This window comes from Neofelis nebulosa, chromosome 14 (assembly GCF_028018385.1).
Source record: "Neofelis nebulosa isolate mNeoNeb1 chromosome 14, mNeoNeb1.pri, whole genome shotgun sequence".
In the NCBI taxonomy this organism is placed as follows: Eukaryota; Metazoa; Chordata; class Mammalia; order Carnivora; family Felidae; genus Neofelis; species Neofelis nebulosa.
This window is the reverse complement of record NC_080795.1, coordinates 21,714,895-21,727,571: the sequence shown is the minus strand read 5'-3', so window position 1 is coordinate 21,727,571 and position 12,677 is coordinate 21,714,895.

The following is a 12,677-nucleotide window of genomic DNA, read 5'->3' as shown; positions in this document are numbered from 1 at the left end:
AATTTATCTCATCCAAACAGATACTTTGGACGGGGTCTGTGCTATGCAATTTCCATTTAAAAGAGACACCCAGACTTAACAGCAGATATTATAAGCATCTTGGAGCTTTTAAAAGAGGATAAGACATAGTCAATGGGCATTTTAAATGAATACTGATTTTCAGCTGATCCTCAGAACAGCAGGCAGAATATTTATTATAAACTGGGGATCTTTCACATTTATGTTAAGTCTTATTTCATACTATTTTTAAAAAATGCATCAAAGTATCATTGAAATATATGCCTTATGTCTGAAAGAACATCATTTTTTTTTGGATATAGAAATGCATTGTTCATTTATAATTCTTTTATAACAAGCAGGTGGTCAAGGCAAATAGCTGGATAAGATTAAGGAAGCTAATATTAAAATATGCATGAAAATTGGAATTATAAACATGCTGTGCTTAACAGAAGATCTTGACTGACAAGATTTCACTACACACTATAATTTCTTTCTTCTTCCTAACCCTGGTCACTAAGTATGTCCAGAATGGTAATTGCCTAGCTATTAAAAGCAATTTTGTAGAAATCAGACCTAAAAGTGTGCTATTGGCTCATGTATAACTTGAACAAGTTGAAATATTTGTCTGTAAATCTAACTTTAGCTTCTTGTGATTCTTTCCACTCTTGTTATACAGGCCCTTCATCTGTCCTTAGCACAGCCACCCTCTAATGACCTTAACTTAGCCAGTTCTGGAGTGAAAACCACCCCTCTTCTTGAAGGACAGTGATCTGAGAAACTGTTCAATCATTTATTGAAGACCTTTTTACTGCCTGTTACATAGCAATACTATGAAAGACATCAGGGAATCAAAATGTAAACAACTCCTGCTCTTAAGAAGTTCTGGTAGAGCAGAGCAAATTCCCAATCCTCTGTATTAGTGCAGAAATTGACATGTGTCCAAGATTCAAGGGAGAGGGGTATGCAGGAGGGAATTATGCTTGTGGGGAAGTGAAGTTTTCTCAAATGAGTAAGTATGTAAGCTCTGATTTAAAAGATCAGTAAGTTGTGCTTACAGGCAAGGGGAGGAAGAATGGGGGACTTCCAGAAAGCGGGTACTGTATGTGGAAAGGCACAAAGCATAAAATAGCTTGCATATGCAGAATGCTGTCAGTGGCTTGAGTGGCTGGAATATTGGGTGCAAGGAAGGGAAAGATATGCTTTGGAGGTAGAGCATAAGATGTACAGATACATTGCATTTCATCAATTCTAAGATGCATATACTTTTACCTTTTAACATCCCTGGGTTTGGCTTCCTCTTCCACATGATAATGTCTTGCAGTCACTGTCATTTGGGATGTTGTGGTTATTGCCAGCATATGTACAAGCTTGGTCATAGTTGCCCCAGGTTCCAGTTGAATTATGTACAACATGTTTAATTAATGCCATTATAGTGTCTTTAACAAGATTACACATAATTCAGTGTTGAGATAAGAAAGGACAGTTGTTTATACAGAAAGGCACAAAAACAGAGCAGCAAGGCTTGCATTTGATATTAGAGAAGCAAGTAAATCTAAAAGCATTCTTGCAATAAATAATATTAAGAATTCTAAGTGATAAAAAGCATTATGCCACAATTTAATTGGCATTTTTTCTTTTGTAGGAGTACCTAAAGTAATGATGTATCCTATAAGTAATAGTATGTTAAGTATGATGTAGCATCAGTTATTAATAATTGAATACAGAAATACTCTGTACTTCTGTTTTACTCATTTTTGTTTTGTTAGAATAAACTATCTTAAATATGAAAAGGTAGTTTACTTCTCTCTCCTTAAAGAACAGACAATCGAGTCTTGTATTATTGATCCTGAGACTGTGTCCTATAGGAAGATGTTAGTAGATTTGGCATTCAGATGAGGTAGGTATACCTGAAGACACACACACACACACACACACACACACACACCTTGACTCCATGACATTATGGCAGATGGGATAAATAGACTTTCCAGAGAAAAGGCAGACAGAAAGATAGAAAGTCCTATGGAGGGTAGGCTTTTACCTCTAGATCATTTGCACTTTTGCTGACAGGCTGTGTTTCCTATCAGGGTAGATGCATATGTCTATATGGAAGCTAGGTCCAAGAGCTAAGGCCTCATTAAATGCCTGGAGGCCAAGCTTTATGAGGAGTGAATGAGGTTACTAGTCCTTAAGCAGACCATGGCTAGATAAGGAAGGTCTTCAGCCTGCCCAGGAAGATTGATATTCAGAGGCTTCTTACCCCATATGCCCTAAACTGTTCAATTCCTAGAATCTTATTCCAGTGCAAGGTGGGAGGCATGAACCATAAAGTATAGAAACATATGGACACTGAATTTTCAACAACTTTGGTCAGTAAGGGCTCAGAGATTGATGCGAGTTGGTTTTAAGAAGAAATAAATGTGGCATCTCATCTGCTACAAACATTGAGAAGAAATGTGTTTCTGTGATCAGGCCAAAGAATTCTGAGAGCAGAGGGGAACCACTGACTGTGGTTTAAATTAGAAGAGTAGGTTAATTATATCTTCAATCTTATTCTGACAGCAGTCAAGACAATGGAAGTACGGAAGGATAGGAATGGAGGTGTCACCATTCAAGTAGGATGTGTATTTGGCAAACAGACATGAAAGAGTCAAATATCAAGAAGAGATCTGTATGAGGACAGGATGTTTTGAGTTATAATATTCTGGAGGAGTCCTGAAATTACAAAACAGAGGTAATGGATTACTCAAATGATATGTAAATCTACACTTTACACAAGGCATTACTCTGTTTAATGAAGTCAGATATTAGTTACTGGCTGAAACACACTCTTTGTCCTGTCTTGTGACACGGTCAGGAGTTCCATGTAAAATGGAGGATGTATAGTGAAAGAATGTGCTTTTTACCAAACTTAGTCATCAGGTAAGACACACATTAGGGAAAATGATTGTCCTCTCTGTCACGAACCATTGAGCCACAGCATGCAGCCATACGTCATATAACTGAATATTAGAAATAATCACACCTCCTTACATCTTTGGACTCTTGGCTTTGCAGCCCTTTATCTACGTTTTGGTTTTCTTCTACAGGACTTAGTTTATTTTAACCCTTTGTTTTCAGGTGAGTGATAAAGAGGATCCTTTACCCACAGCAAAATCTCCCTCCCTTAGATTCAGCCCATGGGAACACTATCCCTTTCCTAACCACATGTCCAGTAAGTGGCTGATCCATCCCAGCACATCTCAACCCCACCTCCAGGATGAAAAGATAGGAGAAAGACTCTGAATCAGCTACATGTTCACCAAAGAAGACGTTGGCAGGCAAAACCTGGCTTCTAAGGCAATGGCAACTGATGTCCAGGAGAGCGACAGTCAGCAGAGTTTTCACACATAGCATTTGTATTTCCCAACAAGTAGACAGAATGCCCAATAAGATGATGAGAGGGGAGTCAATGTCAGAAATCCATACAAATAGTCAGCATCAGGAAAATCAGTCAGTTCATGAAGTTGATAAATTCAGGGAAGGGGACTGGAAACAGGTAGATAGGGAAGACTCTTGCCCTAAGAAGAGAATTTAGGAACTCAGACAGGGGCTACTCCATGGATTTGGGAAGAGCATCCCAGTTAGCAAATCAGGCAAAAGGACTAGGGAGTGTACCTCAGGAATAAGACCAAACACAGCATCGCACCAGAGTAAAAGGTTAGAGTTACACTGATTATCAATGGTGACTTGATGTTGGACAAGAATAAGGAGCTAAAACCACTGAATTGTCTTTTAGGTCATCGTCATCATCCTCATCACAGAAAACGTTAATTAAGCCTTTACAATGTGCTAAGCATCATGCTAAATGTTGCAAAGACTTTATCTTATTTAAACCACACAACAAATCTATGAGATAATGCTATTAATATACTGAGTTTATGGTTGAGAAAACTGAGGTACAGAGAAATTAAAGACCTTTAAAATAGAGGAATTAGATATTACATGAAAAAGTAAATTTGAGTCCATATCTCATACTTTACACTAGGATAAATCCCAAACATTTCAGACATTTAAATGTAAAAATTAAACTATAGAAGTATTAGAAGAAAAGTGAGGTGAATTCATTTATGACCTTGGAATGACTCAAAATCCAGGAACAAGAAAACAATAGGTACATTTAATTACACAAAATAAAAAATTTTGGCGAGCAAAAGATACAGTAAGCAAAATGAAAAGATAAGAGCAAGACCTTTCAAAAATGAAGAGAAATAAGATGGAAAGTCCTATAGAAAAATTGGTTGGAGATACATAGAACAAATGGAGAGTGAAATTAATTTTTTTCCTTAATCATATGAAAAGAGGTATAAATCACTCATAAGAGAAATGGAAATTAAAAGTGTACTGAGATTAGCAAAATCCAAAAGTTTGACAATATATCCAAATGTCAGGGCACTCTCATACATTGTTGGTGTGAATGCAAAATGATATAACTATTTGGAAGGAGACTGATAGTCTCTAGAAAAAGTACATACTTATTTTACTCTTTGATTCAGCAACACACTTTTAGGACAGTGGGAAATACAAAATACACAGCACAGTGGGAAATACAAAAAGATAAATGCACAGGGCTATTTATTGTAGGATATTCATAATAGCAAAAACTATAAAAAAAATCAAATATCTGTTATTAAGGGTCTGGTTGGATACAATTACGTATATCCTAATACTATGCAACTATACAGAATGAGGAAGTGGGAATATATCTATATGCTCCTATGGAGTGGATGTATGGTTAAATGCAAAAAAGCAGGGTGGAGAAAATGTGTACATTATGCACCTACTCATCTAAAAAATTGGGGAATTGTGGCAGGCCAAATAATGGTTCCCCCACCAAACATGCCCAGGTCCTAATCCCTGGAACTCAAAATATGTTACTTTACAAGGCAAAGGGAACTTTTCAAATATGATTAAATTAAGGGCTTTGAGATGGGAGATTGTCCTGGATTGTTCAGGTTGGCCCAATCTCAACGGTCAAAATGGATGCAGAGGATGAGGATGTGATTAGTGAAGAATGGTCAGAGAAATACAGCATCGTGACCTTGAAGATAGAGGAAAAAAGGCCACTAGACAAGGAATATGGACGGCCTCTGAAAGCCATTCTTGTGGCAAAAAGCAAGGAAATGGATTTTCCCGCAGAGCCTCCAGAAATGCACCCAGCTCTGCTGACATATTGAGTTTTGCCAAGTGAGAGCCGTGTCAGACTTCTAACCTACATGATTGTAGATAACAAATTTGTGCTGTCTAAAAGTCAATAAGTTTATGGTAATTCTTTATGGCAGGAAAGAAAACATAAAATGAAAAGAGTAGTTGCATATGGTCCGGGGGGAGGAAATAGGGTAAAGTAGTCAGGAATAGAAACTAGACTTGTTTTATAGATTTGACATGGACCATATACATAATTATAAAAAGCTAAAGTGAAAAATCAATACATAAAAACAAAAATAAAATGAAGCAAATTAGTTGGTAGCATAACCAAATAGAAATTCAAAATACACTATAATTTGGCTGAAATCATTAATATGATATACCCTAAGAATGAATTTTTTTTTAACTGCAAGGATAAAAATCTTATACTATTTTCACTAATCATACGGCAGGTGGGAAAATTTTTACAAAGCTATAAAAGAAGACTTAAATCACATCAAATTATACAGGGTCAATTCAAAGAATCACCCATTGTTCAAAAATAAGTGAGGATTAATAAGAGTAATAACTGCAATTAGACTGAAGCATTTCAAGTACATTTAAGTATGTGAATTCATAAAGATAAGTTATCAGTCATTGTTAAATTCTTGTCAAGAATCAACTCTTTGTTTTGCCTTTCCTATGCAAACTATACCTTTGGATAACCCAATAACAGATGAGGGAAAGTTTCTCTTGATACAGATATTCCAGCTATTAAATAAAGAGTGATAGATTTTGAGTATCACCATTTTGCAACCCCTCATGAATTAGTGGATCTAACCACTGAATCAGCAATGGCTGTTAATATCGCAAAAGAGAGAGAAGCAGAAAATATGTGCTTGTTGATGGTAAAACACAACAGTACCCATGCAGTACTCTTGCCAAGAAAAAAAATATTCGAAATGACCAAAGCTTCTGGATCCAGATATCAACTCACCAGAAACTGAATAAAGAAACCTGATAAATGACAGCATGGTTCTGCACTAAGCAAAACTCAAGTGATGGCAAAGTCTACCGGTAATCCAGTTTCTTTAACAAATAAATTCAAGGGAAGAAATGTCATGAGGGGAAAAGGTAAATTATAAGAGACCTAAGACATTTTTAACCAATCTCAATGTTTGGACTTTCTTTGGATCCTCATTCAAACAATGTAAAAAAAAAAAATGAGATAATTAGAAAATTTACTAGATATTAATCATATTAAGCAGTTTTAAACTTTGTTAGTTAAGACACTATGCTTAGTCTTTTTAAAGAGGCTTTATCTTTTAGAGTTGTATATACCCAAATATTTATTGATGAGCTCATGTGATGCCTAGGATTTGCTTTACAATAATACAGAGGGGGGAATGGATGGGGGTAGAAATGAAATAACATTGGCTATGAGCTTATAATTGTTAAAGCACAGTTATGAATACACAGGTATTTTAGGGCTTGTTATGTTATTTAGTAGACATTTAAATTTTTTTTCCTCTACAAGAATATTTTATTTTTAAAATGAATGTACACACTGTTCAGCTTAGTTGCCTTTCCATTACTCTGTCTTCCACTCACTGATCTGTTCTTTGGCCTCCTCTAATACACTGTTGATTTTTTTTTATAGTTAATTTAAAAAAATTTTTTTTGAATGTTTATCTATTTTTGAGAGATACAGAGACAGAGACAGAATGCAAGTGGGTTAGGGGCAGAGAGAGAGGGAGATACAGAATCAGAAGCAGGTTCCAGGCTCTGAGCTGTCAGCACAGAGCCCGACATGGGACTTGGACTCACAAGCCATGAGATCATGACCTGAGCCGAAGTCGGATGCTCAACCGAGCCACCCAGGTTCCCCTTTTATAGTGTATTTTTAATTTCATTATTGAGTTCTTCATCTCTGATTGTTTCTTTTTTATATTTTCTATCTCTTTGTTGAAGATTTCACTGAGATCCTCTACTCTTTTCTCAAGTCCAGTAAATATCTTTATGGCCATTACCTTGAATTCTTTATCAGGCATATTTCTCATCTCCATTTCATTCAGATCTTTTTCTGTGGTTTTGTCTTATTCTTTCATTCCTCTGTTTCTTCTTTTGTCCAACTCTCTGTGTTTGTTTCTAAGTGTTAGGAAACTCAGCTATATCTCCCCATCTTGGAAGTAGTGGCCTTGTGAAGAAGAGGTCTTGTGGTGTTCCGTGGTGCAATGATCTCTGTTCACCAGAACCAGGCACTTTAGGGGTGTCTCCTATGTGGGTTGTATGCACCTTACTATTGTGGCTGAGCCTCATTTGCCTTCAGTCCAGTGCTCTCCAATGGCCCATGTTTCCTGTTGTGGACAGGGTTTGGTCCCTATGCTATTTAAGGGGCCAGTCTGGGGCTTCCATGGGCTTGTAGTTGGTTGCTATCATCACGTCAGACCAGATATCTGCCCTCAGCCTGTTTGCTAGGGCTGCAGTCACACTGAACTGTAGGGTGCACTCTTTGTGCTGCTCCCTAGGAGGCTTTTGTTGCTGGGTCAGGATGGCAGTCAGACCAGATGCTTGGCCCCAGACTATCTGCTAGGACTGCAGACCCACTGATGGGCAGGGTGCTCTCTCTGTACTGCCAGTTGTAAGGCTGGGCTGGTGGGGCTGCAGTCGAACTAGTGTGTATAGTTATCTTACCTTCTTCCCAGGCAAGAGTACTTTGGAGTGGCTCTGGTCCCCGCAGAGGCCATTTGCTGGATGAGCAGAAGAGCAAAAAGAAAAAAGAATAATAAAAGTGAGAATAGATTAAGGGAAATCAGTGGCATCATCCAGCATAATAACATTTGCATTACAAGGGTCCCGGAAGGAGAAGAGTGAGAGAAGGAGGCAGAAATCAAAGGGGAAATTAAAAAACATATGGAGACAAATGAAAATGAAAACACAATGATTTAAAATCTTTGGGATGCAGCAAAAGCTGTTCTAAGAGGGAAGTTTGTAGCCATATAAGCCTACCTTAACAAGCATGAAAAATCTCAAATAAACAGCCTAGCCTTACACCTAAAGGAGCTAGAAAAAGAAAAAAAAAAAGAGGAATATATATATACATATATATATATATATATGTATACATACACACACACACACACACACAGACACACATACATATATGTATGTATATGTTAAAACTTATACAAGTTCTCATAGCTAGTAAGAAATGAAGCTGAAATCCAGTTCCTGATGTGACGTCATCTCAGGATCCCCCCCCCCCGTCCCCACTTTACATTGACTGCACTGTCTCTAAACATGAATGAGCAAATTTTCCCTCAGTGTCTGCCAATTCATTCTACCTCACAAACCCATCAGCTATAGAGTCCCAATAGGGGAAGGATGCCTTTCTGATGAACTTTACAATATTAAATTGCTTTGGATACAGGGTAAATTCTGTGGCTCTGTGCCTGACCGCCCACCACTGCTGAAAAGTGGGTGATGTTTCCAGAGAGAAAATACATTGTAGATTCCTTTGGATCCCCAGCAGTTGATCTACTGTGGCCCAGATCTTCAAATAACACTAGCTAGACAAGTGTGAGAATCAGGGCATAATAGGATACACGTCTGCAGCTAGTATTGCGACTCAAAGCATCACTGAACTAATGCCACTGTGTGAGTAGTGGGGGGCCAAGAAGGAGGCTAGAGAAGGCTTAGAGTTGACACTGATAAATAGCAAACCTTAGGTTTTAGAATCAGAGATGTTGTAGTTAAGGTAGGCAGAGCACGAGTGGGGCGGCCAGAGACAGGGCAACATCACATAGAAGTGAGGAGGAGACCGAGGGGGCTGATTAACAGGGGGAGGTATTTACCTTCTGATTTCCTCTTTCTACTTGTTAAGAATAGTTGGACTCAGCAGGCGGCAAGGCACAAAGACTGCATACACCCAGTGGGACAGTCAGAGGACAAGAGGATTGAAACAATTCTGATTGAAGCAGAGACAAAGGAGTCAGACGTGGCTCAGAAGCCTTTTTGAAATCCTGGTTCATTGGTGAAGGTACAGAAGGGACAAACTCCTAAGTACAAACCTAGACCTATGAGTGAGTAAAATGGGTGTTGACAGGCCGTATCATTTGGGGAAAGAATGTCTAAGTACTCAGTCTGTCCTTATGTAAGAGCAAAAATATATGATTCAAAGATTTAGGAACTAATAGCCAGTAATTTAGATACTTGCTTTCCATGACATCCAGAAGTTTGGCATGATGTAGACCAAACATGTGGGTAATTTAAAAACTTGGCTTCTCTCCTGGTTGTTTTGGTCTTTTGGAAGATACAAACTCACTAAAGCACATAGTCAGGAACTGAAAGACAAATCAACACATGACTGACAATGAAGCAGAAGACGGACCAGATTGCCTAGAGTTAGAAAAAGAGGTCCTTGCTATTCAAAGTATGGTCCAGGGACCAGAAGCACGGGCCTCACCTGGGAATGTGTTTGATAGACACACTCTCAGACTCGTCACCAGCCCTGCTGAATCAGGATTCATTCTAACTACCCACCCTCCAAGGTGATTATGACCATTATTATTCCCATTGTAGAGATGAAAACCTTTTGGAACTTGAAAAATCACTTGGCTTGGAAATGGTGGAACCGGGAGTCAAGCGTAGGTCCTTTGAACCCTTAAGTATGAATCTTAAGAGCCTTCTTATCCTTGAAAATGGTCATACCCATTGGTAGCCATGCCTCTGATACCACCATGTTTGATTAAGAATGACTGTATTACAGAGACAAAGAAGGCAAGGAGGGAGAGAGATTTATCATCACCACCGAAGAATTTTCAAAATGAGTGAAGTCCAGATTTAAAGCAGTGAAGTAGAGGAGAAAAGGCAAGGCACAATGAGAACTTTTAGAACTCTTTCTTCACTGATTATTCCAACATTAAAAGATTCCATGTTCCTCAGAAATATTTATCTGAGAGAAAAACAAAATTAACATTTTATGTTTCATCTGTTTTGACAAATACATAATTACCCTTAGCCTGGCAAAGATTTTCCTTGTTGTCCCAAATGAAAACTGACTAAACGCGACACGAGTTCGGAATTAATCCCTACCGTAGTTGGGATTTGCTACAAAGCAGCTGTTTCTTATTCTCCTGTCTTGCGGATCATGTGCTGATTATGACAGACTTATTAAATGTCTTCAGAAGGCTATCTGTGAAGCTGTTTGTGGCTGTTTGTGAATAGTTCCTGAGTTTTATCACAAAATTTCTGCCTGATTCTCTTGATCTAGGAGTGGTTTATATTAGGTAACTGAGAGATAATAATCGGAAAGAAACAGCATGCCTCGACATCTGAAACAGGGCTGTTTTAATCAGTGTATTTTAATTTAAATTACTTTTAGCTTCTTTTTCAAAGAGAGATTCCAGATTTCTAGCATTTATAATTCTTTCCCTTTAAAATGCTACTTTGAAGTGTGCACAAAACACAGGCAGTGGCTATGTCTGCATGATGCAAATCACAGGTTTAAAAAAGATGACATTCTGTCAAAACGGCACTCTGCCACTGTCCAAGCAATCCAAGGCATCTTGAACAGCTCTGTCTTCAATCCCAAGATCATCTACAGGGGGACTTTTCTTTGAAATTTATTTTCAATGTTTATTTATTTTTGAGAGAGAGAGAGACTGTGAACAGAGGAGGGGCACAGTGAGAGGGAGACACAGAATCTGAAGCAGGCTTCAGGCTCTGAGCTGTCAGCACAGAGCCCGACGTGGGGCTCAAATTCATGAACTACAAGATTATGACCTGAGCCAAAGTTGGAAGCGTAGCCAACCGAGCCACCCAGGCGCCCCTGCAGGGGGACTTTCAAAGCACACTCCACTGTGAGGCAGGCAATTTCTTCCACTGGTTCCCAAGCCTCTGGTCTCATTTTTTTTTTTTTCCAATTCCCTGTTGCTGACCTTTCACTTTAAATCTTTTCTTGTTTTTCATTTTAAATCTCAGTTCAGACTGTCTCTACTCAGGGAGTTCCCCATCTATTACTGGTGTTCATTCTTCATTTTTCTCCCACAATAGCCTAATAGAATTTTTCCTAAAAAGGGTAAAGAACCAGTGTGGTTCTTAGACGTCACTATGGCATTTCTAGTTGAGCTGACCACAACCCAGGTTGGCTTGGCTGAAACCTTTGTCCCCAAGTGAGTGCATCTGCACATGGTTACCTACTTCTTCTGGTAGGGTTGTCCCAACAAAGGTCAACTAGTTTAATGGGAAATAGGAATTATTTGCTCCAAAGACTACCTTATGGGTCTGAAGATTCCCATAATCCAGGAGTAGTATGATTCGTTTGACCACTGCAGTCTGTTGAGCTGGAACAGACGTGGAAACCCAGTTGGTTATAGGCAAGTGGGTTTTTCTTATTTGTTTACTCATTTGCAAGTTAATTTAAAAATTTTAAAGAGGTATGGCTTATATACAGTAAGATGCACAGATCTTATGTTTACACTTTCCGTATATATCCATGTAACCATCATCCAAATAAAGATATAGAATATTTTCATCCTCCCCATAAAGTTCCCCTTTGCCACTTCCCAGTCAATACCCCAGCCGGCGACAACTGTTATTCCCATCTGTATGGGAATAACATACAGTGTCTCCCAGTGGAGACATACAGAGTATACTCATTTGTGTTTCTTTTGTTCAACATAATGTTTTTGAGATTCACCTATGTTTGTGTGTAGAGTTTGTTATTTTTCATGGTTGATTAGTATTCCATTGTGTAACATATACCGTAATGTGTTAATTCACTCAACAATTGATGGATACCTGGGCTGTTTCCATTTTTACTTACTATTATAAAGGAAGCTACTGTAGGCATCATGTGTAGGTCTTTTTGTGGACATGTGTTTTCATTTCTCTCTGGTCTGTGAGTGGAATTCTTGAGTCACACAATAGTTATATGGTTATCTTTATTAGAAACTGCCAAACTATTTTCCAAAGTGGTTTTATCATTTTTACTTCCACTAGCAAGGTTTGAGAATTCTGATTGCTCCTTTTTCTTGCCAACACGTGGTACTGGTCAGCCTTTTTAAGTTTCAGCCATCCATTCCAGTAGGTATGCAGTGTTATCTCATACGGTTTTAACTGGAATTCCCCTCATAAATAATGATTTCTGGTGCTTATTGGCACTCATATTTTTATTTTTACAAAGTGTCTGTTTAGATCATTATTTTAAAGTTTTTGAACTTACTATTTTGTATCACCAAACTGGGAGATATTCATTTCCTCCCAGTAGCCAGAAAACTAGAAGGTGATGTATGTTGCATGCCATGGGCCTCTGCTTAAACTTTCCCAAAAGTATTCAACGCTACCAGCTGATGTGTTTCTTTAAGGGTAAGAAACAAAAGTCTCTTTCAGAGTTCCAGGGATGCGTGGAGGCTACGCTATGATGGCCATTGTTCATTTTCTCCTTCAGTCAACTACGATAATTATTGTAACCCTTGTTCTTAGTCGTAGATGAGCAGCGTCCTTGCCTT